At 38.4% G+C, this 12,317-nt stretch overlaps 1 pseudogene; it reads right to left on the reverse strand.

The window, feature by feature from the left end:
* Positions 1 to 2,346: 2,346 nt before the first annotated feature.
* Positions 2,347 to 12,317, reverse strand: part of LOC102261497 — a 24,080-nt pseudogene continuing 14,109 nt past the window's right edge.

The raw sequence follows: 12,317 nt of genomic DNA on the forward strand, positions 1-12,317 counted from the left end.
GCGATGCAGCCAGGGCGCCAGCGGGGTGAGGACTGAGCGGCCCTTGGCCTTGGGGTCCCCAGCAGATGGGCTTCGGTAGACATCTCTCTGCAGGAGAGCGGGGACAGGTCCTGGGGGCGGTGCGCGACTCAGCGCAGAGCCCGTGGAAGGAACTGCACAGGACAACTGTACGTCTAGACCAGCGGTTCTCAACCTGTGGGTCGCGACCCCTTTGGGGGTCGAAGGACCCGGACTGAGCGGCCCTTGGCCTTGGGGTCCCCAGCAGATGGGCTTCGGTAGACATCTCTCTGCAGGAGAGCGGGGACAGGTCCTGGGGGCGGTGCGCGACTCAGCGCAGAGCCCGTGGAAGGAACTGCACAGGACAACTGTACGTCTAGACCAGCGGTTCTCAACCTGTGGGTCGCGACCCCTTTGGGGGTCGAAGGACCCTTTCACAGGGGTCGCCTAAGACCATCGGGAAACACTTATATAATTACATATTGTTTTTGAGATTAATCACTCTGCTTTAATTATGTTCAATTTGTAACAATGAAAATGCATCCTGCATATCATATTTACATGACGATTCATAACAGTAGCAAAATTACAGTTATGAAGTAGCAACGAAAATAATTTTATGGTTGGGGGGTCACCACAACATGAGGAACTGTATTAAAGGGTCGCGGCATTAGGAAGGTTGAGAACCACTGGAAGGGATAGGAAATGTCACCGGGGGCCTCTGATATCAGTTCACGATTTTAACTGACCATTTTTGTCGTATGTTTTTAAAGAAGCAGCAGCAATAGTTGTTTTAAAAGTAGTAACTTTTGTTCTCTATTGTAAAAGTTTGACTTTGGGTTATTTTAAAGGGTTAAAAAATAAACAGCATAATTATGACTATCTTTTGATCTGTCTAAAGATTAGCACATAATATTATTTGCTAAAAAATAAAATGGGAAACAATTTTTGTTAATTGAATACAGTTCAGCTAAAGTACCCTAAAAGTCTGCATGCAATATAAGTTCATTTTCTCAAGTTATAAGTATCTGTGGAAATTACAAATTAAAACATATTCTAGAGCAGAACAATGTTGCTATTTAATACCATTGATCTTTGGGCATTTGCCTAGCAGTAATGATGGGTTTGCTAGATATTACTATCCTCTCTTTTTCTTCAGTCTTTTTTCTTTAAACCTTTACAAAGTATTACAGATGTCTCCCTTTCCCCCCCTTTATCCCCCTTCACCTGGTTCCTGCCTGCCCCAGGCCTTTAAGTAAATTTCACTATTAAAAAATAACACAGTGAGTCTCATCACAGCCAATATCCTTATACAATCTAGTCGTGAAATGAATGTTTATATTGCTTCAAACAGTTTAAACCTGAAGTTTGAGACCACACCTTCATGTTTGTACTTGTTGTCTGTGTCCATAGGTAATGCATATATGCATTTAATTTTCTGGTTAATCTCTTCCCAGGCCCTTTCCCCACTTTATCAATCTGTTCTATGTTTCCATGCCTCTGGTTCTATTTTATTCATCAGTTTATTTTGTTCATTAAATTCCTTATTTATTTTGATTTTTAGGTTCAATTGTTGATAGACATGCATTTATTGCCATTTTGTTCATTTTTTTTAAAGGCACATTTAATTAATATCAAGAGTGCAATACCAAAGGCCCAAAATATAATGAAGGAACACATTCCCCCATTAACACCAATGACAATGCTCTTTCAACATGTGCCTGTTGAATGAAATGGGGATTTAATAAATTTCACTATTAAAAAATAACACAGTGAGTCTCATCACAGCCAACATCCTTATACAATCTAGTTGTGAAATGAATGTTTATATTGCTTCAAACAGCTTAAACCCGAAGTTTGATACCACACCTTCATGTTTGTACAGTCCTCAGTAAGATTATCTACAGTATTAGCAACCATTCAAAGAACAGACCATTGATTCAAACCACATTGATGTAAGGCTCAATCAAGTAATAGAGACCCCAGAATGAAATGGTTAAATATATGAACTACTTGTACTGATATCTATTAAGTAGTTTCTTAGCAAATAAAACCTTAAAATGCAAAGCTCACCCACCTCATTTGAGTTTTGACCAAGAAGTTCAACAATAATCATGAATTCCACAGTCTTATTGGCAAAACTGATGTACAGTGTCTCTAAGTCGCTATGCTCAAGGTTAAGAGCCATGCATATTCCATTTTTACATTTTACTGGAATTTTACATGTTCAATTCATTATTTTAAATCTCTAGGTTTTCATTCCTCCAAACTGTCTGAAGACACAGTGTGCCACAGACTTAAGACTTGTTTCTCCCTCTATTTTTTCAAACAGCAACATTTCTCAGGTGTCTACATGTCCAAGGAGGGGAATTTTTCGGAGGCGGCCACTTCTTCGGAACAGCCCAACACCATCAGGCCTCTGAAGCAAGGGGAGGAGGAAGAGAAAAACGCCGAAACGCAAGGTTCATCCGGTAAGTTTTACATTAACCATTACAAGCTGGATAGGATAAGAATGTGGCTTTTTTGGCTCAAAAAGTCTGAGTCTTGGTGTGGAAATGAGTACTTGGCTGTCCCACCACAGCTTTCTCCTGGTGCGATGGTCAGGGAAGTCTGGACTGAGGAGTATGATTTGTTTACCTATGAGGCGTAAACTTCCAGGCACCCAGTGCATTTTGGGCTTGTTCCAGTCTACTTTTCACTTTTAGGAAAAACAAGTTGATGGCGTGGTCTACCATTGTTGATCTCCGTTGGCTGACACTGGGCTGCTGGACTTGCTTGAGGTACTGAATTTGAGCAGTTCACTCTTGCATCTCTTGCTCCTCAGTTGCTAGTCGCATTACAAGGATGTTTTCCATTCGTGCAGACTCGTGCTGCTGTTGCTTTAGTTTTTCTTCCCACTCCCTTAAGCCAGTTACATCATTAGAGTACAGGTCTGTGTACTTTCCCTCCAAAGCTTACACATATGCTTCATACTGTTTCCATCCTAAAATGAAAATAAACTCATCTCGTGCCATAACTTTGAAGTCTGTCTCACTCAGGCGAACCTTTTTGGGAAGAGTTTTAAGTGTCTGTGGAAATAAAAAATACAAACCAATTCAAATTAATACATATTCTAGAGCAGAATAATTTTGCTGTTTCATATAGTTGATTTTTGAACATTTTCTTAGTAGTAATGATGGGTTTGATAGATATTACTATCCTCTTTTTTTTTTTTACTAAAAATACTTACTTTTGAAGACCATTCATTAATTCATCACAAATTAATCAACAAAATTTAGGAAACATTGACTTTATTTCAGTGCCTATGTTGGTGCTAGGAAGATATGCTGTACACAAGTAACTCTTTTAATTCTTACACCAAAAATAGTTTTTTAATTTTAAAGCTTAAATAAATTATGTAAGACTATCCAATTCAACTTAGTGGACAAGTATAGAGTTCCTATTATGTGTAGTACATAATACTGTATGCTATGGGAGATAAGAGGATGAATGAGATCATACTCTGTCTTTGAGGTGTTTTCTTTTTTTCCCTTTCGCTCCTTTTTATTTCCCTGCCTCCTTCTCTCCCCCAACCTTTCCCTCCTCCGGCTTTTTCTTCCGGTGGCTGCCCCGATGGAGTCTGAGCCTTTGAGGTGTTTTCAATCTAGGGGAGAAAGAATTACAAAAAATAAATAATAATTACACCCTTTCCTCATAGCTTAATTCATCGTGAACAAATTCCTTTCATCCTCAATGTGTTTGATGAATTTCTCCTCATATTAGGACTTATGTTTATATTTATCTAAACTTAAGAAGGAAATGAAGCTTTGCCCATTTTTTCTTAAAGAACAGGACCTTGGTTCAAAAATTGAGGTAGACGTTGAGCAGTCAAATAGTTGAAGGCTGCCAGTGGACCAACCATAGGCCTCACAGCTGGAGGCATATTGAAGCAGGACCTGAGTGTGGCATCTTTGGGTTTACCACAGAACTCTTTTATTTATTTATTTATTTAAATTTTGTTTTATTGCTTAAAGTATTACAAAGAGTATTACATATGTCTCCTTTTTTTCCCCCTTGGCATTCCCCCAGCCTCCCCTACCCCCTAGTGTCTGTGTCCATTGGTTATGCTTATATGCATGCATACAAGTCCTTCGGTTGATCTCTTACCACACTCCCTCCTGCCCCCCAACCCTCCCCGGCCTTCCCGCTGCAGTTTGACAATCTGTTTGAGGCAGCTCTGCCTCTGTATCTATTATTGTTCAAGAGTTTGTAATGGTCTCTATTATCCATGAATGTGTGAGATCATGTGGTATTTTTCCTTCATTGACTGGCTTATTTCACTTAGCATAATGCTCTCCAGTTCCATCCATGCTGTTGCAAATGGTAAGAGTTCCTTCTTTTTTACAGCAGCATAGTATTCCATTGTGTAGATGTACCACAGTTTTCTAATCCATTCATCTGCTTATGGGCACTTAGGCTGTTTCCAAATCTTAGCTATGGTGAATTGTGCTGCTATGAACATAGGGGTGCATATATCCTTTCTGATTGGTGTTACCACAGAACTCTTACAAATTGAGAAGAGAAAGGCATTTGATCCAATGGAAACTTAGGCAAAACACATGTATAGACAATTTACTGCAGACTAAGTCCAAATAGCCAAGAAACATTTGAAAGAATGCTTAGTAATCTGCAAAGTGAAAATTAAAATACCAATGGAATATAGTTTATAGCTATAAGATAAGCAGAAATGACCACAGTACCCATTAAGGTAGAATGTGAAGTGGTGTGATTATTTGGGAAATCTAACATTTATCTATTAAAATAAAAAATACATATACCTTTAGACCCAAAAATTCTACTCCTAGAAGTCTATCTGGTGGAAATTAAAGAACTGGTTCATAAATACATGTGTACAAAAATGATTACTCCAACAATGTAGTGGTGAAAAACTACAGAAAGAAATTGAATTCCCTAAATAGAGAAATGCCCCAATAAATTACGTTATATCCATACCATGGAATATTATGCATTTATTTAAGAGAATGAATTTGTTGATATTGTAAATGAGATGGTGGGATTCTTATAAAGTATTATTGAATGAGAAAAGGAAGACTATAAAATATTTCCACCTGTCCCACTTTTAAAAATAACTAACAAAAACACATTCTGTGTGTTATATACATATATATGAATGTAGGCCAAAACTGAAAAGGTGCATGCTAGGTTGATAACTTGAGTTACTTTGCAAGGAGTGGGAAGGTTGATGTGGGTGGAGAAGGAGAGAAATGTGCAAGATATGTAAAAGGAGTTAAGAAAAAGGTGTACCAAGGTTGAGGTTTGATTCCAGGTCAGGGCACATGCCAGGGTTGCCGGCTCAATCCCCAGTGTGGGGTATGTAGGAGGCAGCCAATCAATGATTCCCTCTCATCATTGATGTTTCTCTCTCTCTCTCCCTCTCTGAAAAAAAATTTTTTTAAGCATGTGTATAATTAAATTTATCCTATCATTTCTAAACCTAATAAGAAAGGCAAAATCAGGAGCTAACACAGTTTGCAGGAAAGAAATATGACAAAAATATGTCAAGAAATGGAAATAACTATACATAATTTTACTGGATATAAAAAATTTTTAGTGTTTATTTGTTTAGTAAAGATTTATTTGTTATATAAATCAAACAGTATTTGACTATTTGAGTCAATTGCATGGTTGTGAAAAACATAGGGCTTAGCCCTAGCTGGTTTGGCTCAGTGGATAGAGCATTGGCCTGTGGACTGAAGGTCCCAGGTTCGATTCCAGGCAAGGGCACATGCCCTTGTGGGCTCGATCTCCAGTGTGGGGCATGCAGGAAGCAGTTGATCAGTGCTTCTCTCTCATCATTGATGTTTCTATCTCCCTCTCCCTCTGAAATCAATAAAAAAACAACATAGGACTTTTAGTAAATGTATGTGCCTTTCAGGAGAGGCTAGCTTATCTCAGTAATAAATGACCCCCAAATCCGAGGGGCTTACCAGAAAGGCTGCTTTATTGCTCATGTTACACATCCACTATAGATTGGTTTGAGCTCTACTCCATGCTGTTTCACTCAGGATCTAGCTTCTATTTGATACCCATTAATCTTGTGGCAGAGAAAGATGACGTCATGGTTAAGCATATGCTGGCTCTTAAAGCTTCTGTTTAGAAGGGGCTCTTCCACTCATCTTTCACTGGCCAACCAAGTCACGTGGCTGAGCCTGCTGTCAATGGGTTGAGGATGTATAACGTTCCCACAGGGAGGTCAGTAAACATCTCCCCTGAGTATGAAGATCTGTGTCAGGACAGAGTGTTAATGAAGTATTTCCATGTAATCTTATTAGTGAATGTTATTAAAGCTTGGTGAGTGAGAGAATTAGATGAGAGAAAAAATATATTTTTATAATTAAATAAAAGCTATTTTCTCATCTATTGGGTGCACAAGTAAGAAATACTTCTTTGACTTTAGTTTCAATCACAGATCACAAACTATCCTTTACATATTCAGAAAAGAAACAAATGAGGAGTTCTGCCGGAGTTTTCACCTCATACAAATAGTCTCTTCCCCTCTTCTACTTCATTCTCTCTTTTCGCTCTTTTTTTCCCCCTCTTTTTTTCCCCCAATTTCATTTTTGCACTCCTTTTTTTTCTTTCTTATTTTTCTTTTCTTTTCTTTTTTCTCTTTTATCTTTTTCTCTTCTTTCCTCCTTATCCCCTAATTCTCTTAATTCGGGTGGTCACCTTTATTTGGGGTTATTAATATCGTGAATATATTTGTGTTCAGTGCCTGGTACGTTGTGCCTTGTTGTGTTGTATTTTGTGCCTTTAAATCAACGCAGCAGATCCAAGCAACAGCAGCCTCCTGATCACCACACCCTCTGTCTGAGGAACAGCAGCTGTACGTGAAGCCTCCCCCCACCAGCCAGAAGAGCCACCACAGCTGTGAACAACACCCACCAGAGGAGCTGCTGCCAACTGAGGAGCAGCTGCTACCGCAACCACCCAAGGAGCAACCACAGCCCAAGGAGCCACTGCCACCCAGGGAGCAGCCACTGAACGACTCAACATCTAGATATGTCAGTGAGATCAAACATGGGTAGGCAAAGAAACCCCCAAAGGAAAGAAAAGGAGGACTCGCCAGAAAAGCAGCTAAGTGAGACAGAGGCATGCAACATGACAGAAAAAGAATTCAGAATAAGGGTCCTAGCGTGCATAAACCGGATGGAGGAAAAAATCAACTACTTATGCAAGAAGCAAGAAGAAACAGATGAAAAAATCAATAACTTATGCAAGACCCAAGAAGAAATGAAGAGCGATATAGCTGCAATAAAAAACACCATTGAAAGCATCAACAGTAGACTAGGAGAAGCGGAGGACCGAATTAGTGAATTAGAAGACAAGGAAGCAAAACACACCCAAACTGTACTGCAATTGGAGAAAAAAATTAAAAGACAGGAGGAGAGCCTAAGGGAGCTTTGGGACAACATGAAACGAAACAACATACGAATAATAGGGGTGCCAGAACAACAGAAAGATGAACAAGGATTAGAAAACCTACTCGAAGAAATAATATCAGAAAACTTCCCTGAAGTGGGGAAGAAAAAAGTCACACAAGCACAGAGAGTCCCAAACAAGGTGAACCCGAAAAGACCCACACCAAGACACATCATAATTACCATGGCAAATGTTCAGGACAAAGAGAGAATCTTACAGGCTGCAAGAGAGAGACGGAAAGTTACATACAAGGGATCTCCCATTAGATTATCAAATGATTTCTCAACAGAAACACATCAGGCCAGAAAAGAATGGACAGAAATTTACAAAGTGATGCAAAGCAAAGGACTGAACCCAAGAATACTCTATCCAGCAAGGCTATCATTCAAAATTGAAGGGGAAATAAGAAGCTTCACAGACAAAAAAAGGCTAAGGGAGTTTATCACCACCAAGCCAGCAATGCAAGAAATGCTAAAGGGACTGGTGTAAAAAGAAGAAATAAAAAGCTCAGAAAGAAAACAGCCACACAAAAAAAGAAATGGCTACAAACAAGTACCTTTCAATAATAACTTTAAACGTAAACGGACTAAATGCTCCAACCAAAAGACATCGAGTGGCTGAATGGATAAAAAAACATGACCCATACATCTGCTGTCTACAAGAGACCCACCTCATTAGAAGGGACTCACACAGACTGAAAGTGAAGGGATGGAAAAATATCTTTCAGGCAAATGGAAAGGAAAAGAAAGCTGGGGTAGCAATACTTATATCAGACAAAATAGACCTCAAAGTGAAGGCCATAACAAGAGATAAGGAAGGCCACTTCATAATACTAAAGGGATCAATACAACAAGAAGATATAACCCTGGTAAACATATATGCACCCAATGCAGGAGCACCCAAATACATAAAAAAACTCCTGGAAGATATCAAAGGAGAGATCGACAACAATACAATCATAGTAGGGGACTTTAATACACCACTGACATCACTGGATAAGTCCTCTAGACAAACAATCAGCAAAGAAACAGCAATCCTAAATGACTCACTAGATCAGATGGACTTAATAGACATCTTCAGAACACTTCACCCAAAGCCGCGGAATATACATTCCACTCAAGTGCTCATGGGACAGATTCAAAAATAGACCACATATTGGGTCACAAGCAAAGTCTCCCCAAATTCAAGAAGATTGAAATCATAAAAAGCATCTTCTCAGACCACGATGGCATAATATTAGAAATAAACTACAATAAAAACAACCCAAAATACTCAAACACTTGGAAGCTGAATAGCATGTTATTAAATATTGATTGGGTTACCAATGAGATCAAAGAAGAAATTAAAAACATCCTGGAAACTAATGACAATGAAAACACAACAATCCAAAACCTATGGGACACAATGAAAGCAGTCCTGAGAGGGAAGTTTATAGCTCTACAGGCCTATCTCAAAAAACAAGAAAAAATGGTAGTAAATCATCTAACTCTTCAACTCAAAGAATTAGAAAGAGAGCAACAAGAAAACCCCAGAGTGAGCAGAAGGAAGGAGATAATAAAGATTAGAGCAGAAATAAATGACATAGAGACCAAAAAAACAATACAGAAAATCAATGAAACCAAGAGCTGGTTCTTTGAAAGGATAAACAAGATTGACAAACCTCTAGCCAGGCTCACCAAGAAGCAAAGAGAGAGGACCCAAATAAACAAAATCAGAAACGATAGAGGCGAAATAACAACAGACCCCACAGAAATACAAATGATTGTTAAAAAATACTATGGACAGCTCTACTCCAACAAACTAGACAACCTGGAGGAAATGGACAAATTCCTAGAAAAATACAACATTCCAGCACTCAATCAGGAAGAATCTAAAAATCTCAATAGGCCAATAACTATGGAAGAAATTGAAGCAGTCATCAAAAAGCTTCCAGCAAACAAAAGCCCAGGACCAGACGGCTTCACAGGGGAGTTTTACCAAACATTCAAGGAAGAACTAAAACCTATCCTCCTCAGACTACTACAAAAAATCCAAGAGGAAGGAACACTTCCAAGCTCATTCTATGAAGCCAGCATCACCCTAATACCAAAACCAGGTAAAGACAACACAATGAAAGAGAATTACAGGCCAATATCCCTCATGAACATAGATGCCAAAATCCTCAACAAAATCTTAGCAAATCGGATCCAGCAGTACATCAGAAAGATCATACACCATGACCAAGTAGGATTTATCCCAGGGATGCAAGGATGGTACAATATCCGCAAATCAATAAACGTGATACATCACATAAACAAATTGAAAGAAAAAAACCACATGGTCATATCAATTGATGCAGAAAAAGCATTTGACAAAATCCAACACCCATTTTTGATAAAAACTCTCAGCAAGGTGGGAGTAGAAGGATCATACCTCAACATAATAAAAGCCATATATGACAGGCCCACAGCCAACATCATACTCAATGGACAAAAACTAACACCATTTCCCCTAAGAACAGGAACAAGACAGGGATGCCCACTCTCACCACTCCTGTTCAACATAGTACTGGAAGTATTAGCCATTGCAATTAGGCAAGAAGAAGAAATAAAAGGCATCCAAATTGGAAAAGAGGAAGTAAAACTGTCCTTATTTGCAGACAACATATTATACATACAAAACCCTAGAGACTCCATCAAAAAGCTACTAGACTTAATACATGAATTTGGCAAAGTAGCAGGATACAAAATTAACCCCAAGAAATCTGAGGCATTTCTATACACCAATAGTGAACTTTCAGAAAGAGAGATTATAAAAACAATCCCATTTACCATCGCACCAAAAAAATTAAGCTACCTAGGAATAAACTTAACTAAAGAGGTAAAAGACCTCTACTCAGAAAACTACAGGACGTTGAAAAAAGAGATAGAGGAAGACATAAACAGATGGAAGAACATACCGTGTTCATGGATTGGTAGAATCAACATCATTAAAATGTCCATACTACCCAAAGCAATCTATAAATTCAACGCACTTCCCATTAAAATACCAACGGCATACTTCACAGATCTAGAACGAACTCTCCAAAAATTCATCTGGAATAAAAAAAGACCCCGAATAGCTGCAGCAATCCTGAGAAAGAAGAAAATAGGTGGGATCTCAATACCAGATATCAAGATGTATTACAAAGCCACTGTTCTCAAAACTGCCTGGTACTGGCACAAGAACAGACATATAGATCAATGGAATAGAATAGAGAACCCAGAAATCGGCCCGAACCAATATGCTCAATTAATATTTGACAAAGGAGGAAAGAACATTCAATGGAGCCAAGATAGTCTCTTCAATAAGTGGTGTTGGGAAAATTGGACAGATATATGCAAGAAAATGAAACTAGACCACCAACTTACACCATACACAAAAATAAACTCAAAATGGATAAAGGACTTAAATGTACGACAGGAAACCATAAAAATTCTAGAAGAATCCAAAGGCAACAAAATCTCAGACATATGCCAAAGCAATTTCTTCACTGATACAGCTCCTAGGGCAGTTGAAACTAAAGAGAAAATGAACAAATGGGACTACATCAAAATAAAAAGCTTCTGCACAGCAAAAGAAACCATCAACAAAACAACAAGAAAACCCACTGCGTGGGAAAACATATTTGCCAACGTCATATCTGATAAGGGCCTAATCTCCAAAATTTATAGGGAACTCATACAACTTAACAAAAAGACGGGGGAAAAAGGGACACATATGTAATACCCTTTGTAATACTTTAAGCAATAAAAAAATTAAAATAGAAAAAAAAAGAAACAAATGAAAACCCTTTTAATCCATATTTTGAAGCTAGGGAAAGTTAAGGTAGATAAAGGGGTAAGATTCGATTTTACCCACATATTTTATTTTTCTGAAGTTAGAATTTACACCAGAATTTATGTTGATGAGAAGTATATCATTTATCAAAAATCAGAAAAAGATTCCTTCCTTTAGAAATGACAGTATAAAAATAATAGTATTTGGTACTTTTTTTCCCCTAGAGTTTTAAGTATTTGCTCATAAAGAATCTTCCAAGTCAATTATATATGCAGCTATCAGTTTGGTTATTAAAATACCATTTTGGCTAGAAAAAATTTAAAGAAGGCTCTCTAACATCTCATACCATATGTATCATTCTACCATGTTTTTAAAATTATTTTTATGTAATATTCTACCATGTTTTTTTATCCAACTTCACAGTTTAAATTAAGTTTGCTGCTGTGTAATAATACAGAAGATTCTTGCAATATGCTTTATTTTCCAAACCTTTCAAAAACAATTGTGACATTATCTGAAAAGCTTCACCAGTACATTTTATATAGAGCAGACTAGAGGCCAGGTGCATGAAACTCGTGCACTGGTAGGGTCCCAGCTGGGGCCTCCCTGTCTTCCCCCCGCTGACCCTGCCCCCTGGTTGAACTCCCGGTCGAGGGGACAATTTGCATACTACCCTTTTATTATATAGGATAATGGCGCAAGTCCCAAGTGTAGTTCAACAGCTGTGGGTTAAGGGTAGAAGCAGCTACACCCTTGATCAGTTATATGAGTCAGTGAGGGCGAGAATTGTGAGGTTCTCACGGGAGTTAATGCTAGGAATCTAGCTTTCACCAGACCCTTGGCATCAGATGGAATTTTTTTAAAAGAAAGGACTCACTTTTTAATTTTTATTTTAAATCTTTATTGTTCAGATTATTACAGTTGTTCCTCTTTTTCCCCCCCATAGTCCCCCTCCACCTGGTTCCCACTCCACCCTCTGCCCTTACCCCCTCCCCACTGTTCTTATCCATAGGTGTACGATTTTTGTCCAGTCTCTTCCC

The sequence above is a fragment of the Myotis brandtii genome, unplaced genomic scaffold (assembly GCF_000412655.1).
Source record: "Myotis brandtii unplaced genomic scaffold, ASM41265v1 scaffold412, whole genome shotgun sequence".
In the NCBI taxonomy this organism is placed as follows: domain Eukaryota; kingdom Metazoa; phylum Chordata; class Mammalia; order Chiroptera; family Vespertilionidae; genus Myotis; species Myotis brandtii.